At 45.8% G+C, this 23353-nt stretch overlaps 1 protein-coding gene across 2 annotated transcripts in view; it reads left to right on the forward strand.

Annotated features, from left to right (window-relative positions):
• The window catches only part of XIRP2 (xin actin binding repeat containing 2), a 1171239-nt gene that overhangs the window by 1031560 nt on the left and 116326 nt on the right, over positions 1-23353 (forward strand). The gene's annotated exons all lie outside the window — the stretch shown is intronic.

Here is a 23353-nt window from a genome sequence, read left to right on the forward strand (position 1 = left end):
GGCACCACATGAGCAATCCACGTAATCGGTTCACATACATATATTAATGGGACATCGGACGAAAACAATTATAATTTGCAATGCAGTAGGTCTCGCAATTGAGAGAGTTTGCCCTATTGGCATTGCAAATGACAATGCCATTTATTTATTTTTTAAAACCGCTTGCACTAATAAAAGGCATTGTCATTTACAATACCAATATGAAAGTTTCTAAAATGCGAGATCTACTGCAATGCAAATGCTCGTTTTCACTGGAACAGACATGCCAACCCTCCCGATTCAGGCGTGAGACTACCGATTTGAAGGCTAGTCTCCAGCCTTCCGATTCCTGCAAGCAAAAACCCGATTCCTCGGGTGTTTTAGCTGACAGGGCTTGGTATTGGAAAGGCGGGATTTTCTCTTTAGAATCAGAATATTATTCTCCAGAATCCCGTCACAGGTCGACTAGATCTTTTTTACCTGTCATAGAGTGTAGAAGGCAATCTAACAAAACAATTCACCCTCAGTTCCAATTGATTTCCATTTATTTGTCCAAAGAACCACTGACCAAGGATCGAGTTTCAAGATTTATTATAAAGCCAAAAACAGTTGGGTGTATAAACACCTCAGCAAAAGATTCAAAAGATAAACAGGTACTAATACAAACATAATCCTACGGAAAAGTCTCAGTCGACTAAGAAACAATACCAAAATCAATTCCAGGATCATTAGGCTAACAAGAATTGCTATAACCTGCGTTTTAGTAGGCATTTGAAAAGGAAGAAATAAATCCAGATTAATCTGTCCCTACACTATACTATGTGACATCCCTACTCAACAAGGTTCCCTCCTATCAAAGGTGTCAGCCGTGGTGACTTCCGAAGAAGTACACTCACTTTGTTCGGACTTAGTCTAAGAACCCCTTCTCATAGCAACGCTCTCTGCCTGACCAACAGCTTCCTTCGCCCTCATGCGCATCTGCTCTGCTCTCTCCCCGGGGTGCTGTCCCTAATACAAAACCCCACAATACAGGCGACACGCCCTAAGGTACGCCCCTCTCGAAGGTGTTGACTTCCAGAAAATTTCCACTACAACATCTATTCATCCTGGTCCGTTGAAACGTCCTTGGGTCCCAGACTCTTCTTCTCTTGAAGTTGCTTCCCTAAATTCTGCAGTCACTCCTCCATGTCTGTGCCTACCATCCTAACACTCATACAAAATGGGCCCTTCTTCTACAATCTGTACTAAGTCTTGCACCTGCAAAGGAACGCATGTGAATCGGCTCTCAATTTCATAATGTTGCAATTGACTTTAACTAAAAGCAGCTTTCTCAAAAACATTTCTATGGGTTATTGTCAAGCAAAGCATTTTCAGTCTGGCCTACACGATTTCTATGACCAGGCCTCAGCACGTTTTAGGTATTTCGTCCTTTTAGGTTTTTATTACTAAAACAAAAATACATTTTCTAGCCCAAGCAATTCTATCACGTTATAAGAATACAATGGTTAACTTTTATAAGGCAGCTAATACACTGATGACCTATTGATCATCCCTTAATTAGATTAATACTTCACTGCAAAACGACATTTCTAGGTTAACATGGCATTAATGCTTTCAAAACACTTCATGTTGTTCTATGCGTGTTTCTAACACATTAACTCATAGCCCTACATCACATTTGAACATGATTAAAGGTCCTATATATATGTGGGTGCTGACTACTTGTGAATATGATGCACCCCTACAATTTCTAACTCAATTTTGCGCTCTCTCAGTCCCCCCTTTGATGACCTGTGTCATCACCACCACCCCAACATCACTCAGGATAGGGACCGGGCTACACAGAACTTGTCGCCATTTTCCCTCGCTTGAGCATCTCCATTGCTCTCAAACTTCGATATTGACTGTCCTGTAGATTCTCCATTCTCTGCTCTTGTACCCTCATCGACCTTGCCAACCTAGTTGACCTATACCACTTATACAGTCTCAGCAAACCCCACAATCCAATCACACATGCCACTATGATGATAAGGGGTTTCAGTATGTATCCAAGGAAACTCCTTCCCAGACTTGCAAACTAGTTTCCAACATTTCCAAATCCCTTGCCGACTGTTTCCCACACATTCTCTTGTGTCAAATCCTCAATTTCGTAATGGATAGCAGTAATGTTACGTATATATTTCTTCAGATCGTTGGAATTATCCGGAATATACGTGCTACATTCCTGAACCTTCAAAAGTTTACAGACTCCTCCCTCCTTTGCTAGAAGGACGTCTAAAGCAAGACGGTTCTGTAAAACCATTGTCCTTATCGACAACATCTCACCCTCAATCAACACCAATGACTTAGCTGTACTCATTGACAGTTCATCTACCACAGTTGCCAACCGCCGTATCTTCACGTCATTCAAAATCACTCCCAACATTGGTATCGCTGCTCCAAACACGTCACCTACTATCGCACCAGCACTCTCTCCCCGCTTCACTCTCGTCAGATGTCCACCCTCCAAGAGAGTAAAGTCCTCAGTGTGGTATATCTTGGGAAAAATAATCTCCAGGTAACATGTCCCATACCACTTATCCGGCAACCGCACATACGCATTTTTCCCACAGACAAAGTACACAGTAGGGATCACTTGTACCACACTCTTCAGGAAATCCTTAGTGTAATACTCCAATGTGAAAGTGTGCTCACAGGTTGTATGACCCACATACACATTTTCATAATACGTTTGTGGCCTGTGAAGGCACAACTTCCCCTTCTGCACCTCATCTAAAGCTATCGGACCATAGCTCCCCCTTGTCTTATGTAACTTCTCCTCATCCGTCCAGTCAACTTTCCCTTGCCCCGACGCCTGCAACTGTTTTTGCTTTTGATACCTATCTTCCACTTGTTCTATAAACTACTTCTCTACCTCAGATAATGAACATGTAGAATTGTGTCCCTGAGCATATGAGGTGTCTAACTCCTGTGTTGGAATGAAAAAATATCTAAGTCTATCCTCCGACTTATAATAATCCCACTTGTTCAAGTGCTTATAAGCAGGGACCTCCGGAAGCACAGCATCATAATTCGAAAAGAAATACTCAAAATGATTTTGCCCATAAAATATGCTAAGCAGCAAACTACATGAAATTCCATATGTCAATGGCAGGTGATGGTATCTAATACCCTCGTCTACTGAAGCTGGCAATTGCATACACACATAGCAATCTTTCGCATCCATCGCATCAATGTATTCATACAACAACTTTGCATATGCATTTTTCACAAAGTTTCCTTTAGACAGGTCTGCATGTAATGTACGGCTCTCTTCTGCTAGCAAAGCTTTCTCAGCTCCTATTTTGACCTCTTTCTGGCTAGGAGTGGTAGGTGTAGGGGTTCCCTCAACCTCCACTGCCTGCTCTTGTGGTGCTAAATAAGAAACTATGACTACTAGGAATATAAAGAATATCACTACACCTATAAGTGTGCCTATAATACACCTTGCCCTACGAGTCGGGTTCCCAGCCTCCATGATCTCAGAACAGTGTGGTTCCTTTCCAGCAACAACACAGTCTCTTTTCTTCGTCTTTTGAAAGTTCTCGAACCACCTCTGGAAGCAGAAATCCCCTTTTTGTTTCTTTAATTGCATCCACGCCAGACAACCCTAAACCTTCTCCGTCCGCTTCAGGGAAGTCCCTAAATTTCTTCTTCTTCCACTCGGCTCTAGGTAATTCAACAGCTATTTACAATGTCTTTAATAATCAATGATGATACTTGCTCCAACTGCACTCAGCACGTAATCCAAAAGTTCCATTCGAAGGATTACCGATTCGTAAGCCGGTATCTCAGGACCAAATGTAGGAAAAATCAGTCTATCCAGAATTAAATCACGAATCTTGCTCAAGTAAGGGGGATTAGGAATTGTGAGTGTCAGTATACCTTCGATCTCCAGCCAGGTACCAACAGTATCACTTCCAGCCTAACGTTGGGGATCGTACTGGTCACAGTCACTGACCTCACCCTCCCGGACCTCAGTACACCTGCCATTTGTCAACGGGTAGGTCCACTCAGGAGTGGCGTATCTTCGACAAGGTATTCTCAGCCTCCTTGAACTTCTCTGTCCTTTTTGCTCTGACTCTTGGTTTCCCTCTTCCGGGTCTGATTCTTCGGATACAGGTGCAAGGTCCCTTTCGGAGGCCAACCTTACGTTCAGTCGTCTCCGCCTCTCAGGCCAACTTGCCTCTGTGCTGCTCAGTCCTCTGCTTCTCGTTTGCACACCCTGCTCATCACTGTTTCAGCTTGTTCTGGATTCAAATCACCCTCACAGCAACTTCCCCATTCAGAGGCCGTTTCTGTGTCGCTGTCGTCGTGATTTCCTTCAGCTCGATCTGATGAGTTACCAGCTTCTTCAGACACCCCCACAGCTTGACTTGTCCCCTCTAGTGGATCTTCCTCCACAGCTGGATTTTCATCGAGGGGAGCCGTTTTTTCCAGGGGTGCTGGGACTCGACGGGTGTGAGAAGCATGGATCCAGTTCTGCAACCCTCCACACTTCACGGCAGTGTTCGTTACCAGGATAACCTGAAATGGACCTCGCCAGCGCACATCCAGGCAGCTTTTTCTCACGTGCTTCCGCACCAGGACCCAGTCACCTGGACACAGGTCGTGACAAAGGTCTCTAGAAGCCGGGATTTCAGCAGTCTGCACCTGAAGAGACACAGAATGGATGACATCAGATAGTCCTTTGCAGTAGTCAAGAATCAGATCATCTGTGATATTTAACAAGGCTGCTGAAGGGACGGACGGCAATCTCATAGCCCTTCCCATCAACACCTCATGGGGTGAGAGTCCTGTCCTCCTGTCTGGTGTACTACGTAAGCTCATTAACACTAACGGTAAAGCATCTGGCCATTTCAGGGACGTAGATGAGCACACTTTCGCCATTCGAGCCTTGAGTGTTCCATTTATTTGCTCTACTATGCCAGAAGCCTCTGGTCGATAGCTACAATGCAGTCTCTGGTCCATGTTCAATGCAGAGCAGAGCATTTTCACAACTTCACTGTTAAAATGCGTCCCTCTGTCCGATTCCAAAGAGGTCGGGACCCCGAATCGTGGCACTAACTCCCTCAACAATAATTTTGCTACTGTGAGTGTATCGCACCTATGAGTTGGGTATGCCTCAACCCACCTGGAAAACACACATACTATCACCAAGACATATCTGAGGCAATTACACCTCGGCATTTCAATGAAATCCAGTTGCATCCTGTTAAAAGGCCCACCAGACTTTCCAATGTGACTCAGTGTGACTGGTGTCCTTTTCCCAACATTCATTTGTTGACACGTAACACACCTCTGACATACTGTTTCTGCAGCTGTTCGAAACTTTGGAATGTACCAAGTCTGTCTGAACACTCACATCATTGCGTCTCTTCCCAAATGTACAGGACCATGTATCTGTCGTGCTATCGGGCTCACCAGCTCATTCGGCAACACAGCTCTCCCATCAGCCGAAATCCACAAGTCCAACTCCCCTCTGACACAACCAGCTGTCACCCATACTCTTTTCTCGAACTCTGAAGCTTGTTCCTGCACCTTCCTCAATTCATCCCAGGTATCAGCCACTTCAAGTATCATGTTTAACTCGGTCCCTCCCTGCGTCCCTTCGATAACTTGGTCAGTGAATGAATAACCCTGTTCGGCACAATAGCGTGCAACTTCATCAGCATAACGATTACCCAGGGACACAAAGTCAGCACCCTTGCTATGCGCTGTGCATTTCACTACAGCTATTTCTGCTGGTCCTTGCAGGGCCTCCAGCAGTAATCTGACAAATTCTCCATTCCTGATAGGGGAACCTGACGATGTCATGTAACCCCTTTGAGACCACAACTGACCGAAGTCATGAACCACACCAAACCCGTATTGGCTGTCAGTGTATATGGTGATTCGAATTTTGTTGGCTGCCAAACAGGCACGTGTCAACGCAATTATCTCAGCCACCTGAGCGGAGTGTACTCCTTCCAGGTAGGCCGCTTCGACTATCCCATGAATCGTACAAACCGCAAAAGCTGCTCTCAGCTGACCAGTATTGTCTCTTATGCATGAGCCATCAACAAAATAAATTTCATCAGGGTCCATCAATGGTTCATCAACAATGTCGGTCTGGGTTTGGTGCATAGTTCAGTCACCTCGAGGCAATCGTGGTCTTCACAATCATCATCTAGGGCATTTGGCAATGGCATTAGTGTAGCAGGATTCAAAGCTGAGCACCTCTTAAGGGTCACATTCTCCGCGGCAAGTATGACTTGCTCATAGCGTGTGAGCCTATTATTGGTCAAGTGCTGCGTTTTGGTCCTGGTCATCAACAATTCTACCGGATGTGGAACGTGCTCCATCAGTGGATGCCCCATTACAATGCTTTCACACCGCTCAATGCTGACACCTGTTGCAGCAATGGATTTGAGACAACCGGGCAACGCTGCGGCTACTGGGTCTAAGGTAGCCGAAAAATAAGCAACTGGTCTACGGACACCTCCATGATCTTGTGCTAAGACTGCCAACGCGCAACCCTCTCGCTCGCAGCAGAACAATGAAAATAGTTTGTTGTAATCAGGCATTCTCAGAGCCGGAGCACGGCACAAGTCCTCTCGCAACTCAATAAAAGCCATCATGCAGTCTGTGTCCCATGGTACCGAATCACTCACATCCTTGTGCGTCAGTTTCTGCAATGGTTTCGCCTTCAAGGAGAAATTGGCAATCCACTGGCGACAGTAGCCAACCATCCCCAGGAACATTCTAACCTCCCTTTGAGTCGAGGGCACCATCATTTTCATTATGGCCTCTATCCTGTCAGGAGACACTTTCCTTTTCCCCTTCTCTATCCTGTGACCCAGATACTGTACTTCAGACAAACAGTACTGTAACTTGCTGGGGGATACCTTATGACCATTTTCTGCCAAATGGTTCAACAAAGCAATGGTGTCAATTCTACAAGCATCTTCTGTTTCTGACGCAACAAGGAGGTCGTCTATGTACTGTACGAGAAATGAGTTCTGCGGCAGTACTAGACTCTCAAGATTTCTTTTCAGTAATTGATTAAAGATCGATGGGCTCTCTGTATACCCCTGAGGGATTCGACACCATGTTAACACACGATCCTCCAGCTTAAATGCAAAAAGAAATTGGCTCTCCTCATGTAATGGTATCGAAAAGAAAGCTTGACACAAATCAATCACTGTGAACCACTCAGCCTGTGCCGGTATCTGGAACAATATCACTGAAGGATTCGGCACCACTGGACAGCATGGAACAACTATGTTGTTCACTTTTCGTAAATCCTGCACAATCCTGAACTTCCCACTAGGCTTCTGCAAGCGCATGATCGGAGAGCTACATGGACTGCCCATTACTTCCTTCAGAATTCCTTGTCTAATCATGGATTCGATCACAGGCCTTATTCCTGCAATAGTTTCAGGAGTCAACTTGTATTGGGGGGGTTCTTGGGAACTCTGCATTCGGTCTCACTTGAATCTTGACTGGCTCTACCCCTCTGATCAACCCGATCTCTTCTCCGGTAAAGTCCCACACCTCCTGTCTGACTGTCTCTCTCAAATCCCAGGGGAGTTCCTCCACCGTTAGTGCAGGATACAATTCTATGCACACATGTGTGTTTGCAATCTTAAAGGCAGCGTCCTCATCATTTGTTTGTAACTCTACTCCCTTAGGTGTACAGTAGATGGTACAATTAAGCTTACACAGAAGATCCCTTCCTAACAGACACACAGGGCTAGAATCGCACACCACAAATTGGTGTCTATCCCTGAAGTTCCCTATTTTTACTGGGACTGGCTCAGTCAGTGGGTTTGTCATTCTCCTATTTGCGACTCCTACAACTTGGATAGCCTGTCCGGAAAGTGGTAGGTTAGGAACTACTGCAGACCGTACAGTAGAACGGGTAGCACCCGTATCCACCAGAAAGGTGGTGGGGTTTCCAGCCACATCAGCTTCCACAAATGGTCCCCTTTGGTCTACCTCCAGCACTGCCCCTAGGGTACAGTCCTCCTCTCCACTCAGGCACCTTCCTGTCACTGGGTCAAAGTGATAGTACTCGTCTCCTTCTACTATGAAAGGCATCTGCTGGTATACCTTGCTCCCTGCCGTAATCTTCGGTGGCTGGGGAACCGGAGCTCTAGGAGATGAAGTCCCCCTTTAGCCACCTTGAACTTAGCTACTGTTGCCTTTGGTGCCGGAGGAGCCTGAACCTCCTCCTCCTCTTCCCCCTGTATCTGGTTTTCCGGGTTATGGGGACACTCACGTCTCCAATGTCCGATCTCATGACACTGATGACACTTAGTCGTCTTCTTCAAAGTCGCCAGGTCTACCCTTGGTCTTGGACCGTCGTCCCGTTTCTGACCACCCGATCTCCTTCCTAATGTTCCATTTCCTGACTGACCCTGTCCTCCCGGTTGCATCTGGACTAACATCAGCTTGTCCTTAAGCTTGCTTGTCTTTGAATCAATCTCATCGCTGTAGTACCTCGCATACCTCAGGATCTCGTCCAGAGGCTTGTTCTGCCAACAAATTAGATGTTGTTGTATCATAAGACAGATGTCGGGTCTCAGTCCCAGAACAAATTTGGACACAAACTGTCCCATGTCCTTTGGATCCATTACATCCAATCCACTATACTGTTTGAATATCTGCAACAATCTCTCATAATACTCATAGACTGTCTCCTTTGGTTCCTGTCTAGTTCGATCTATTTTCACCCAGTCAATGTCCTGCAGTGGTACCTTAATTTTCAACCACGTGATTGCCTGCTCGTACTTTACCATCACCCTGGGTGAGGGTCCATTCGTGGCAGCATCTCGTTCTGGCTCCTCTGTGGGCCATTCAACACTGACCTTACATGCTATCCACAGGTCTCCTGGAACCACAATGTCAAACAACGTGTTCAAATCAACCCACAGTACCTTCGAGATCTTAACGAACCTCCCTACCTGTACCATTCTACTGGACTCGCCCTCAATTTAGGAAATGTGTTCGTAAAGGCAGCCAAATCTCCCCTACTCCAAGGTACATGCACATATCCCCCATGAGCCACCTCCCGCAAGGGGTACGCCTCCGCATGCATCAGCCCCGCTCCCGGTGATGCCTCAATAGCGCTTCGTCTACCAGTCTTTTTCTTTGACCAACTTTCCTCCCATTTTTCCAATTGGACCCACGTTCGGATCCCCACAATCAATTCCCTGATGTGGGTTTTTAATCTGATTACCCTCTTCTCTTCCAGGTCTTGATCCGAGTACTGCAGTCTATGGCCACCCTGCAATGCTTTTGTCTTCATCAAATCCACAGAATACTTGTCCGCTAGTTCAGACAATTTCTCATGTGCTGTCCTAGCCCTGCTAGTAACATCTTTTGCTACAAACAACAGTTCATCTGGTTCATAGAGTTCTATTCTCTCCAGAGGCAGGGTACCTTCCACTATTTCCTCCACCTCTGATTTAAGTCTCAGCACATCAATTCTCCTTGCCTTTATCGCTGCCCTCAATGTACCGTGACTAGAAGTTTCACTAGAGTCCCTCCCCTTACACTCCTGACTCACTCGTCTGTCTTCCTCGGGTGTGTTATGGGGAACACCTCCTCGCTCCCATCTTTCACGGGCCCAGTCCTGTCTTCTATCTGTAGATGCAGGGGGGGGGGGGCGCTCCCCTATTCTCCTCACTCCCACAGTCCCATTCGTGTCTGCTTCCATTAGACGTACAGTGAGACACCCCCCTATTTTCCTGTCCTCCATTGCCACAATCATCCCTTGACCTGTTGCTCTGGGTATCCACGACTGTCTCCCAAGTTCGCAAATCTGGCCTTAATTCCCTAATCAACCTTGGCCGTGGTCCTCTCAGATCCATCGGCCCTCTCAAACCTCCCTGTTCTCTGGATGAGTCTGCCGATGCTGCCAAAGGGGTGCTCCTTTCTATGGCTCTGGACCATCGGTTCCACTCGTCCGCCACATTACTCCTACCTTCACTGGTACTCCTCTCTCTATCCGTTTGTGGCAGACTTTCGTTTTGCGTCTGTTCTGGGTTGTACACTGATACTATGGGACCTATGGTGACAGGTACCGTAAGAGCGTCCGGTAGTCTCTGAGAACTGACCCCCTCTTCACAGTGTACTTTCTGCACCGTAAATCTTCCCACTACTCTCGCCTCTGGGGAATGCTGGGGTACCCTCTCTCCTTCCACCAAGCCAGACATGTCCCCTACTGGGCCCAAGTCGCTCTCCATTAAAGCGCCACCGTCCACTACACATGCCTCTCTGCCCATTGGTGGTGCTGGCCTCCCTTCTACCTCAGGATTATATGGAGGTGGTCTCTCCGACAACAGTCTCTCTATCAGACTGTCGTCGGTCTCGCTGTCGTCATCCTCTGTGCTCTTTCTCTGCGCGTCCCCTACATTTTCCAACAATGGGTATAGCCGGTCTCCCTCGATGGTCTGCACTCTCCACCTCTTGGCCAGTGCATCCCATCTCGCATCCTGGACCGCCCTAACTGATCTTTTCACTCTTTCCTGTCGCCTATCTCTGTTCTTTTCGTAGGCTGCCCGGATCCACGCATTTAATGCTTCAAACTGCGTTGGTCTAGGCAAAGGCCGCAAAGAAGCCATAGTCGCTTTTAACTGGTACAACACCTCCAATCTAAACGTTCCGTATCTAGGAATAGTCAATTCCTCACTTCCGTCAGTCATCTTACACCAGTTCTCAAGCCACAATATGGTATGCAACCCAACATTCGTGGCCATGTAATGAGCTGGCGTATCCTCGGGTGGAGCCTCTTCCCCACCCCGAGGTTCCAACTTCTTTTCTCCCTTGAAACAAGTTTGCAACACTTTTAAGCATTTGATGATATAAATCACAATGTTTCTTTGTTTACAGCGCTCATTAACTTCCTGATGACGATCCACCAATCCCCGCGCGGCTTTACTCTAACCGCCCTATCCCAGCGCGGCTCTTTCTGACGTCACTCGCTTCTCTCTAACCGCCCAATCCCAGCGCGGCTCCACACTAACCATCCTATCCCAGCGCGGCTCTTTCTGACTTCACTCGCCTCCGATTCGCAGCAGTTCCCCTCCTTTCTCAGCTCGTCTCCCGGTCACGCATGCGTCCCAATCATACACTTGAAATGATCACTTCTGACCAAGCAACCACTTCTTTGACTGTACGTCCACAGTCTGACTGTAATTGTCACCCAACTGGCAAATGTCTGTCCACAAAACGAGCGGACAATCGCCTCAACTGATAGGTTACAAGCACACGGCAACTTCCGACCAGCGTCCGTTGCCCACACACTCACACATTCATTCCCCCTATCTCGGTCCTGCAGGCGATCAATGGTACCTCATGACCCCCTTACAATGGTCGACAATTACTATAGGTGTTCGATACACCCGAACCACTTAAACTCTCCTTGAGTCTAAGATTTTCACCGGTTGTGCGCGCTCACAACCTGATCTCCTTTCACACTACAGGCATTCAACTCCGCAAGACAATACAATTCAACAATACAATACACACCGCAATCTAACACGCATGACCCTTTTCATACTCACTCTCTTATGACCTGCTGCTTTCTGCCGCACCGTCACTTTCCATCATTTTCCATGGAACGCCATCCTCCATCCGCGGTCCTCTCGACGCTCATCTCCGGATCTCTATGGGCCTTGGGGAAAATCTTAGCCTACTCTAGATTACCCTCACTCCAGAAGATAAACCATCCTACTCTGCTACCAACTTGAAAGGCGGGATTTTCTCTTTAGGATCAGAATATTATTCTCCAGAATCCTGTCACAGGTCGACTAGACCTTTTTTACCTGTCATAGAGTGTAGAAGGCAATCTAACAAAACAATTCACCCTCAGTTCCAATTGATTTCCATTTATTTGTCCAAAGAACCACTGAACAAGGATCGAGTTTAAAGATTTATTATAAAGCCAAAAACAGTTGGGTATATAAACACCTCAGCAAAAGATTCAAAAGATAAACAGGTACTAATACAAACCTAATCCTACGGAAAAGTCTCAGTCGACTAAGAAACAATACCAAAATCAATTCCAGGATCATTAGGCTAACAAGAATTGCTATAACCTGCGTTTTAGTAGGCATTTGAAAAGGAAGAAATAAATCCAGATTAATCTGTCCCTACACTATACTATGTGACATCCCTACTCAACAAGGTTCCCTCCTATCACAGGTGTCAGCCGTGGTGACTTCTGAAAAAGTACACTCACTTTGTTCGGTCTTAGTCTAAGAACCCCTTCTCATAGCAACGCTCTCTGCCTGACCAACAGCTTCCTTCGCCCTCATGCGCATCTGCTCTGCTCTCTCCCCGGGGTGCTGTCCCTAATACAAAACCCCACAATACAGGCGACACGCCCTAAGGTACGCCCCTCTCTAAGGTGTTGACTTCCAGAAAATTTCCACTACGACATCTATTCATCCTGGTCTGTTGAAACGTCCTTGGGTCACAGACTCTTCTTCTCTTGAAGTTGCTTCCCTAAATTCCGCAGTAACTCCTCCATGTCTGTGCCTACCATCCTAACACTCATACACAATGGGCCCTTCTTCTACAATCTGTACTAAGTCTTGCACCTGCAAAGGAACGCATGTGAATCGGCTCACAATTTCATAATGTTGCAATTGACTTTAACTAAAAGCAGCTTTCTCAAAAACATTTCTATGGGTTATTGTCAAGCAAAGCATTTTCAGTCTGGCCTACACGATTTCTATGACCAGGCCTCAGCACGTTTTAGGTATTCCGTCCTTTTAGGCCTTTATTACTAAAACAAAAATACATTTTCTAGCCCAAGCAATTCTATCACGTTATAAGAATACAATGGTTAACTTTAATAAGGCAGCTAATACACTGATGACCTATTGATCATCCCTTAATTAGATTAATACTTCACTGCAAAACGACATTTCTAGGTTAACATGGCATTAATGCTTTCAAAACACTTCATGTTGTTCTATGCGTGTTTCTAACACATTAACTCATAGCCCTACATCACATTTGAACATGATTAAAGGTCCTATATATATGTGGGTGCTGACTACTTGTGAATATGATGCACCCCTACAATTTCTAATTCAATTTTGCGCTCTCTCAGTATTGTGTGAAGTGCTAATTCTACCAGCAATAGTAGAGTGGCGATGCAGGGGCTCTAGAAGGGGGGAAAAACCAACAAAGCGTCATTAACAAGGGAATGGTATTTTAAAGACCTGTGAAGGACTGTGTGTGTGTGCACCGGAATCTGTTTCAGCCTGGGCTTCCACACAGCGGGGGGGGGGGGGGGGGAGGATGGATATGCACTGCCAACAACCTGCCAGGCAAGTGCAAAACACTTGCATCACCCTCTCTCTGCCTGCCATTGCGCTTCATGCTTCTGAAAGGTAAGAAAAAAACATGCATTTGCGTTTCAAATGTCCGATCCTGCAGCAGCACACTTCCAAAGCCCATACATGCCAGTTACCCGACTCAAGGCCCCATTCTCCCGATTTTTTTTTTTAAATCTCCCTCTTTGCTTTTCTGGAATGTTGGCATGTATGCTGGAAGCCCAGAAAGTGCATATTTGTTTATGCTTCATTAATACCAAACAAAAATGGCTAGGAATCTTTGACTGTACTGCCCACTAGCAGCCGTTGTGTTTGTTGTGATGCATTAAGTATGTGTGCGCACGCGGGGTGTAAGAGAAAGGGTTCAAAAGCCGATCCTGCGGGTAAAACTTGCTTTAGTGTTTGCCTGGTAATGCGGGAGGAGGGTCGGAAACATAGCTGACTGTCCCAGCTACCCTACATATGTTTTAGCCTCCTGAATGTAGATTTATCCCATGATGCTCTCTGTCGCCTGGCCCCCCTACAGCTGTGCTAGTCTGTGTGCTTTGCTCCTCTGCCTACATCCAACCTCCCCCATGTTGATTTCACGTAAAACCCCACACCCTCCCTCGTGTTGCTTATACATTATATCCCTCTCTTACTCCACTCCACAATCACCGGCCTCCGCCATTCCCCCATTACTTCAGGAACACAGCATTGCTGTTAAGAAACACATGTTGTAAATAATAAAAGGAAATGTTGGCCAATAAACCTTTGTCTGTAATGCATTGTGTTATTTGATCCTTAAAATTAATTGCTGCTAAATTGTAATTTTTGGTCCTCAAAACACGTGGGTGTCCTCCAACAAGAGCCACTTGCATGTACATTTTAACGTTATTTCTTGTACTGTCCGAGATAGTCTCCTACTGCGCTTGTGTGAAGCCCAGCCTAATACTGGTGGTTGTGTTATGGCCAGCCCTGTTCATGTTTACCGTTCCCTACGGCTGATGGCTCCAGTGCATGCACTGCAATAACATTTTTTATTTAACACAGCACATGTACCCAGCATCTTACAATAAACATCAAAATAAGGACAACATAAAATGCAAAACAAACTCTCTGACAACTTAAACATAACCTACTTTCTTCTACACCACAATAGAACAGTTGCTCCGTGTTTTAATTATTTACGGATGCCTAGCAACGTCTGCCTGAGGCTATAATGATCATAAAGGAAGGTAAGATACATGATGTATCTGTTTTTTATTCAAACAAGCCATAGATCTTAAGATATTTAAGGGCATGTGTTTTTATAGTACCCATCTCCTGCCCAGCACAATTCCTCTTGCATCATCATCATCTCGCAGAAAACGCACTCGTGATACACTAGGTACCAGTCACTCTTGGTGCCTTTCCTACCCAATTCTGCACTCCTCAGAGTTGGCCTACAGAAGTGTGCATCACTCTGCGATTGGGCACTCCATGTATATATGAGCTGCATGGCTAAACAAGGCTAGACCTTTTGGCTATGCCAATGCTTGTTTTCTCTTACTATTGTTTTAAGGTTAAATCACCTTTGCTATAAACTAATGTCTATTTCTAGCATTTGATTTTGTCAGACTTCACTCTTTAAATGTCTGCATATCCTTAGACTCTTCTATTACGCTCATAGAAAGTGATAGGTTTTCAAGATATGCATAAATATGTTTGCATTATGTCTGTTTACTATCTAGGATGACATGTTTTTGTAGTTTATAATGCTGGTTACCAGTAGCCACCAATGTAATCGGGATCAAGCATTTATTGCCATGATTGTTTAGCCTTATTAATGCTTTAGTGCCTGCAGGCCCTTCATTTGTTTTCATGCTGTAAGATCAAATCGGTTCAAAGATACTGTAGAAACTCAGGCATTTCACTACAGTCAGAGTAGGAGTCTTGCTGGGACTATCATATCGGGTTTGCAGCGCCAACCAGCTTCAGTTGAAAGCAACATCTGAGAGGACAGCGAGTAAAAGTGGCCTTCAGCCTGTCGCTGTTTACTTCCGGGCCACAAACAAGCTGTATTAAAGAATAGCTGAAACACTATTTCATTTAAAAACACACAGGTATGCTGTGCATTCCATCTTGAGAAACTTTGACACAGACTTGCTATTTACTGCTTCAGCTAAAACTAGGATATCAATTAGAAGTAGCTCAGGGGGTTAGGATCCTAAAAATGCAATAATCGTGTTAGAACTGTGCATGCTGTTTTTTTTATGTTTTTTTTTTATCAAGATAGACTTCCGTGCCTTAATTTTTGCATTCTGTGTGTTTACCATTTATATTTCATGCATTACATTAGGATTTTAAAATAAAAGATTTAAATACATGGCCTATTTCTTGGTGCTTTTGAGTATGTTATTCATTTATGAAAGAAAGGTTTGAGCGCCACTGTGTCCCTGAACCTATCTTGTGGGAGTGATTATTACCACTGAACATTTCCTGTGGAGTATTGCTCATTGCATTGTGTATGGGTTGCACTCCAACTCGATTTCTAATTGGTATTGGTGCATTGATTAAGTACCTGTGCCTGGGATTTGAAATCTGACCCATGCAGCACAAATATGCCTTCACCACCCACGCCTTTACAGCATACTTTTAAAGGTAAGCATATAATCACTGAAAAAAAACGAAAGGTTACAGGAATGTTATAGTTGGGCTCAGATTTCGCTCAATGCACTGTTCATGGCTTCACATATTACATCACTTATGACATGGTCAGTGACATCACTGATGACATCTCAAATTAAGGGGTGTTTATAGGGTTTTAGGGTGAGTATGGGTTGCTGGGTGGTAAAGGGTGTTTAGGATGGGTATGGGTTGTAGGGTGGTATGGGGTTTTTAGGGTTTAGGTTGGTAAGGTTTTTGGGGCGGCAAAGGTATTTCAAAGGTTTAGGTGGGTATGGCTTTCTGGGTGGTAAGGGTATTTTTAGGGTTTAGGGTGGGTATGGGTTTTTGGTGTAAAGTGTATGCATCTGTGTGTGTATATATGTATGTATATTTTTCATTATATATTTAAAAAAATCATAATTATGTATATATGTACATATATATATGGCAATATATAGATTTTCAAAACGATATATTTATACATATATTTCTGTCAATAACAAATTGTATAAATGTGTGTGTATATATATGTAAATATATACACACATATTTATATATATATATATATATATATATATATATATATATATGTGTATATATATATATATAATTTCAGTTTAGGGTTATACTTAACTGGTACGCATATTCCTTTACTATAAATGCCTTACCAATGCAAATTAATTTGTAAAGGTATATGCGTTATAGTGTTGTGGTCATTGTACTGACCACTTTGTAAAGCCATGCGTGGTAATGGCTTACGTGGTTCAGGCATACATCCCTAAGAAGTGGGGGAGACACACACACACTGGAGGAAGGGAGAGCCAAGCCCTTTCTTCTTAAACAAAGAACAAGGAAAAGAAGAGAGCAGTTTATGATTAACACTCATAGCGCTAATTTCAAAGACTGAGACGCTAAGTCATACTTGTCTATGGAATCAGAGTAAAAAAAGGAGGAGCTTGAGGCATCCAAATTGTCAAACTGAAGCCTCTACATCAGCATGGAGTAGCTCAGCATTATGGATAGAAATGCTTATCTAAATGTATCCACACATTGTGACAAAGTCTTGAGAAAGAGGTCTGGTGATGCTTACTGGCCGTTTGAGTGGTCTCACATGTAAGGACATTGGAACCAAATTAAGTGGAAGGAGTGGTAGAAAAAAAGGGCCAGCAAATAGCCTAAAATAAATGATTCTCATGAATGGCTCAGGATCTTGTCTACAAAACATACCTTCAGAGTAGTCAGTCACTTTATGCTACCACCTTTTCAAAACCCAGTACAAAGTTTCAATTATTGCTTTACAGATACAATATAGATGTTTCTAGTGCTTAGATTTACAAGCAGAAACTTCATCATGCTTCTAAATTTCACTAACTCGAAGCATCATATTTTTTCCTAAGCCCCAGTTAACAGTATTCTACTTTCCTGTGCCTTATCTAATTGGGCATGTAAAAATACATATTTAACATGGGCCTACCTGTAGCCAATAGCGCTGAGTAAACACATAGGGCCTGATTACGAGTTTGGCATATGGGATACTCCCTCACAAGTGTGATGGATATGCCGTATATAATAAAATTGTAATTTGGCGGATGGGATATCCATTACATTTGTGACACAGTAACCCTGTTTGCCAAACTTATAATCAGGCTCTTAGTGTCAGGCCCTTCACTCCTTGGTGCTGCACATGGCAGTAGTGAACAAAAGGTTTTTCATCCTCCAACTAAATCAACTTTTAATAATATCCTATAGCAGTATCCATCTTTCGAATCCAAGTTAATTTTAACTGATGTGACATATTTACATATTCGCATGTCAGTGCTTGCATGTCTTGCTTGTACCAATGATCTCTCCTCATCTGTTTTATTTATTCATCTTGTAACAATTCCCAAATTTCATTTAAGTTATATCTAGCTGTAAGGAAATCTAGGTGTTTGGCCTAGTCCTTATTGTATGTTAGTTTCAGGTCACCCACATTTCTTGCCTTATCAAATATTTTATTTTCTTGCAGCATGTTGTGCTCTACTATGTTTGTATAAATAATTCAAAAATGATTCCTTCACTTTTTGAAATTGGATTTCTGCTTGGCAAAAGTATGTACCCTGACAAGCAGGAATCACAATCTTAGTAAGAGTAACTCAGATACACACCCTAAAATTAACCTGTGCTCACCCTCTGGTAGCTTGGCACACAGCAGTCAGGCTCAACTCAAGAAGCAATGTGTGAAGTAGTTGTGATCACTTAAAACAGTAAAACAGGGAAAACACCACACAAATCTATACCTCTCCTGGTTAGAAAAATACAGTGTCATTTCATGAAGTAAATGACCAAAACAACAAACATCCAAAAGTAGAACTTGAGATATGAATTTTTAGAGAATAAACTGCTGTATAGAGTTTAGAAGCAATAAGCACTTATGTGGGTTGTCTGGTTGCGCTGGACTGGTACAAAGTCAAGAGTTCAGGCCAACCAGGCTTGTGCATGAGCCAGATACAGAGTCCCAGTGAGGCCCACCGAACAAAAGTACCTTAATGCTGGTTGTGTTGACAAAGATGTGGGGGGCAGCCAGGTGGTGACTCACTGGACTATATGACCTCATACTCAAGGAACACCTACTCGAGAAGTGTCTTCCCGAGTTAAGACAGCATCTGGTGGACAGCAAGCTGACCAGCCCCAGGAAGCTTGCTGAGGAGGCGGACATCTGGGTTAGTACCCGGGTGTCGACTAAGGGGACTGGAGGGAATTCCCAGAAGCAAGGACAGGGCGTCCCCCAGAAGAAAGAGGGAGGGGAAACTAAGAGGGAGTTCTCAAAAGGGCCACAAAATACTTCGCAAGGAAGGGGCAGAGGATTCATCCCCAAGAGTAACCCCCCTCGCAACCCTACCCCTGGCCAAAGCCAGCAGCCAAGGGTTGATCATTGTTTTGAGTGTGGTGGTGTGGGACACTATAAAGGAGATGTGAGATGCCCAAAAAGACCACCCCCTCCCACGGGAGGAAAAGCCCCGGGAATCACTAGTGTAGTGCTCGGGGAGGAGATGCCTTTGGTTAATGGAGGGGAGCGGGCGGGTGTCACCTTAGTGTCCCTGGGAGATAAGGAGATGGTTCCCAAGACCCAGCTGCCCTCTAATACTACTAAGTATGAGCAGTGGGTCACCATCAATGGCCGTAGAGGGGAGGCTCTGAGAGACACAGGAGCCAGCATGACTATGGTAAGGAGTCAGCTGGTGTTTCCAGAGCAGGTCATCCCAGATGTACTCCATCCCGCCGTAATGGCTGACGGCAGATTGGGCCACTACCCTGTGGCTGAGGTTCCCTTTGAGTGGGGAGGGGTTGCAGGTCCACTTCGAGTTGCCGTAAGCCCTGCCGTGCCTGTTGACTGCCTGTTAGGGAATGATATGGAGCACAATGCTTGGAGGAGGGTGGAGTACCAGACTCACTCTGAGATGCTGGGACCCCCTGACTGGACCTGTGTCAGCACAAGGTCAGCGACTGCCCGAAGGGGGAGTTCATTTACGCTGGAGCCTGGAACAATGGCCCAGCCGGCTGCCAGAGAGGAGAAGGACAGGAGGCCGGAGGACCCTGCCTCGACATCTCCACCTCGTGAGACAGCTGGACCACCTGCGGAGGTGGATCTGGAGTCCACAGGGGAGAATGTTGCTTCCTTGGAGAACCTACCCATCCCTACTGAATGGCATGTGGAGGGAGGTCCTTCCAGGGAAGAATTCTGTGAAGCTCAGAAAGAGTGTCCTACTCTCGAGGGGCTGCGGCAACAGGCCAACGCCCAGGCAGTGGGAAACATTGAAGGGAGTTACCGGATTTACTGGGAGGATGGACTCCTCTACAGTGAGCCCAAGGCACCTGGCCATGGTTCAGCCAGATCTATCCAAAAACAACTGCCAGTGCTGCCAGTTAGATACAATTTCACTAACTTCGCGTCTCACAATCGAATCAAACACAAAGTGAGGGGATCAGTGTCTCTTGAATGAATCTACAATTTTATTTCATTGATAAATTATTTTTCTTTTTTTCTTTGATTGTTCATGCTCTTTACACTTTAGAAAAACATTTATGACAAACAAACATTATAACACATTAATGTACATTTCATACACTCCCCACCCTCTCAGACATTGTGAATCACAAACACTCACAGTCAATCACACTCACACACTTTCTAGAACACAGAAATCTTCCTTGCACTTAGATACAGTTCAGTTTGATTATACGTGGTGCCATAGACAATTGTTCAAATCATTTGTAGGTTCTTTTATCAACAATGAGAAACTGTTTTATGCTTCTTATGGCATCCTACAAGATAAGGTCTACGCGTTTCAAACTCCTCCTATTTGTAGAGTTCTCATCAGGACCACACTGAAAAAAATAAGTGAGGGGAGATCTCGATTAAAGTCTGCCTTTTAACCACATCTTAAACCTACTAGGCGGCTCGACATCCGTCTCCTGCCTCTTACCTTTCACATAGTGTATCTTAATTATTGAGATGAGATCTCCTTTGTACCCGGCGATGAACCACCTGAAACAATGATATAACAGAACTACGCCAAGCTCAACTGTATGTATTAAATGTACACTGTGCTATTAACCATTCATATCACCTCACTCACCAGTGTGTTGTTTGTTGGTGGTCCCTCAATGCTTTAGAGCCTTTCTACTGGAACTGGCTCATGAGATACCATTGGCAGGGCATCTAGGACAGGACAAGACCTTTGCCCGGCTTGTCCCCCACTTCTATTGGCCTCGAATGAAAGTGGCGTCTGACACATACTGTCGGACGTGTGTGTCCTGCCAAGCTAGTGGGAAAACAGGAGTGAAGCTTAAAGCTCCCCTGGAACCACTACCGGTCGTTAGCACCCCCTTTGAGAGGGTGGGCATCGACATTGTGGGGCCATTGGATCCACCAACTTCAGCTGGTCACCGGTTCATACTGGTTTTGGTGGATCATGCCACATGGTACCCAGAGGCCATACCTCTGAGGACCATCACTGCACCTGTGGTGGCAAGGGCCCTGATGGGTATCTTTACCCGAGTGGGTTTCCCCAAGGAGGTTGTGTCCGACAGGGGGACTAACTTCCTTTCAGCGTACATGCGGGCTATGTGGAAGGAGTGCGGAGTTACCTATCGGTTTATCACTCCTTATAACCCACAAACCAATGGTCTTGTGGAAAGGTTTAACAAAACCTTGAAAGGTATGATACGGAGTCTACCTGAGAGCCTGCGGAGGAAATGGGACATCCTCCTACCCTGTCTCTTGTTTTCTTACAGGGAAGTGCCACAAAAGGGAGTGGGCTTCAGCCCCTTCGAACTTTTGTACGGGCACCCTGTACGGGGACCTCTCAGCCTGGTGAAAGACGGATGGGAACGGACTCCCAGAAAGCTTCCCCAGGACGTGGTGAGCTACATGCTGGCCTTCCGGAGCCAAATGGCTAAGTTGTGGAAGCAAGCTTCAGACAACTTGGAGGCCAGCCAAGCAGTGATGAAAGAGTGGTATGACCACAACGCTCACCCAGTGGAACTGGAGCCTGGACAGAAGGTGTGGGTGATGGAACCTGGAGAGCTAAATGCCCTACAGGACCGTTGGACAGGCCCCTTTGAGGTGTTGGAGAAGAAGGGGAAGTCCACCTACTTGGTGGATCTTAAGGCCCCGAGGCAGCCCCACAGGGTGCTGCATGCCAATCGCCTCAAACCACATCATGAGAGGCCCGCGGTTGTCTTGATGATGGTAACCGATGGAGCAGAGGAAGAAGAAAGCGAACCTCTCCCTGATCTTCTCTCGTCCCAAGAAAAGGATGGGTCGGTGGAGGGAGTAATTCTCTCGCCATCCCTAACTCCTGAACAGCAGAGTGATTGCCGCCAGATCCTGGAGCAATTTTCTTCTCTGTTCTCCCTTGTCCCGGGTAGGACCCACCTGTGTACCCATGACGTGGACACAGGAGACAGCCCACCTGTGAAGTCTAAAATCTACCGGCTGTCGGACAAGGTGAAGGCCAGCATCAAGAGTGAAGTCGCCAAGATGCTGGAACTGGGAGTAATTGAACCTTCTGGAAGCCCTTGGTCTAGCCCGGTGGTTTTGGTACCAAAAGCTGCCCCACCAGGCACCACACCTGAATTGAGATTCTGTGTGGACTACCGAGGCTTGAACTCAGTGACCAAAACTGATGCACATCCTATCCCACGGGCGGATGAGCTTATTGACCGGCTGGGAGCTGCTCAATACTTAAGTACCTTTGACCTAACTTCAGGGTACTGGCAGATTTCCCTTACCGAGGAGGCGAAGGAAAGGTCAGCCTTCTCTACACCTGAGGGACACTACCAATTTCGTGTGATGCCCTTTGGGCTCAAGAATGCCCCTGCCACTTTTCAGCGGCTGGTGAACAGGGTCCTTTCTGGAATGGAAGCTTTTTCTGCTGCATACCTGGATGACATTGCTGTCTTCAGTAGCAGCTGGGAGGACCATTTGCGGCATCTGCAAGCTGTTCTTCATGCCCTGCAACAGGCTGGATTGACAATCAAGGCCAGCAAGTGTCAGATCGGACAGGGGTCGGTGGTGTACCTAGGTCACTTGGTGGGCAGAGGGACGGTGCAGCCCCTCCAGGCAAAGATTGAGGCTATCATCGCCTGGGAGCCCCCCAAGACTCAAACAGAGGTCCGAGCCTTCCTGGGCCTCACTGGATACTACCGTCGCTTCGTGACGGGGTATGGCACTATCGTGGCCCCCCTCACTGAGCTTACTTCCAAGAAGCAACCCCGACGGGTAGTCTGGACGGAGGCTTGCCAGCGAGCCTTCATGACCTTGAAACAAGCATTGTGTTCCGCTCCCATTCTCAAGGCCCCTGATTTTGCTAGAGAATTCATTGTCCAAACAGATGCGTCAGAACATGGCATTGGGGCAGTGTTATCGCAGCTAAATGATGAGGGCTTGGATCAACCCGTGGTCTTCCTGTCCAGGAGACTACTCCCCAGGGAAAGGAGGTGGAGTACAATTGAGAGAGAAGCCTTTGCGGTGGTCTGGGCTCTGAAGAAGCTGCGACCATACCTGTTTGGTTCGCACTTCCTAGTTCAGACTGACCATCGCCCCCTTCGTTGGCTGATGCAAATGAAGGGGGAGAATCCCAAGTTGCTAAGGTGGTCCATCTCCCTACAGGGAATGGACTTTAGGGTGGAACACCGACCTGGGGCAGACCATGCCAACGCAGACGGTCTATCCAGGTATTTCCGCCTTAGTGATGAGGACTCCCAAGGGGTTGGGTAGTTCTCCCCACTTTCAGCTGGGGGGGACGCGTGTTAGACCTGTCTGCTTCTGGGAAGACTCTAACCACCATGATTTATTTTTGTCCCCTTTAGCCTCCCAGAGTTTCTAT

This window comes from Lissotriton vulgaris, chromosome 2_1 (assembly GCF_964263255.1).
Source record: "Lissotriton vulgaris chromosome 2_1, aLisVul1.2, whole genome shotgun sequence".
NCBI classification, from domain to species: domain Eukaryota; kingdom Metazoa; phylum Chordata; class Amphibia; order Caudata; family Salamandridae; genus Lissotriton; species Lissotriton vulgaris.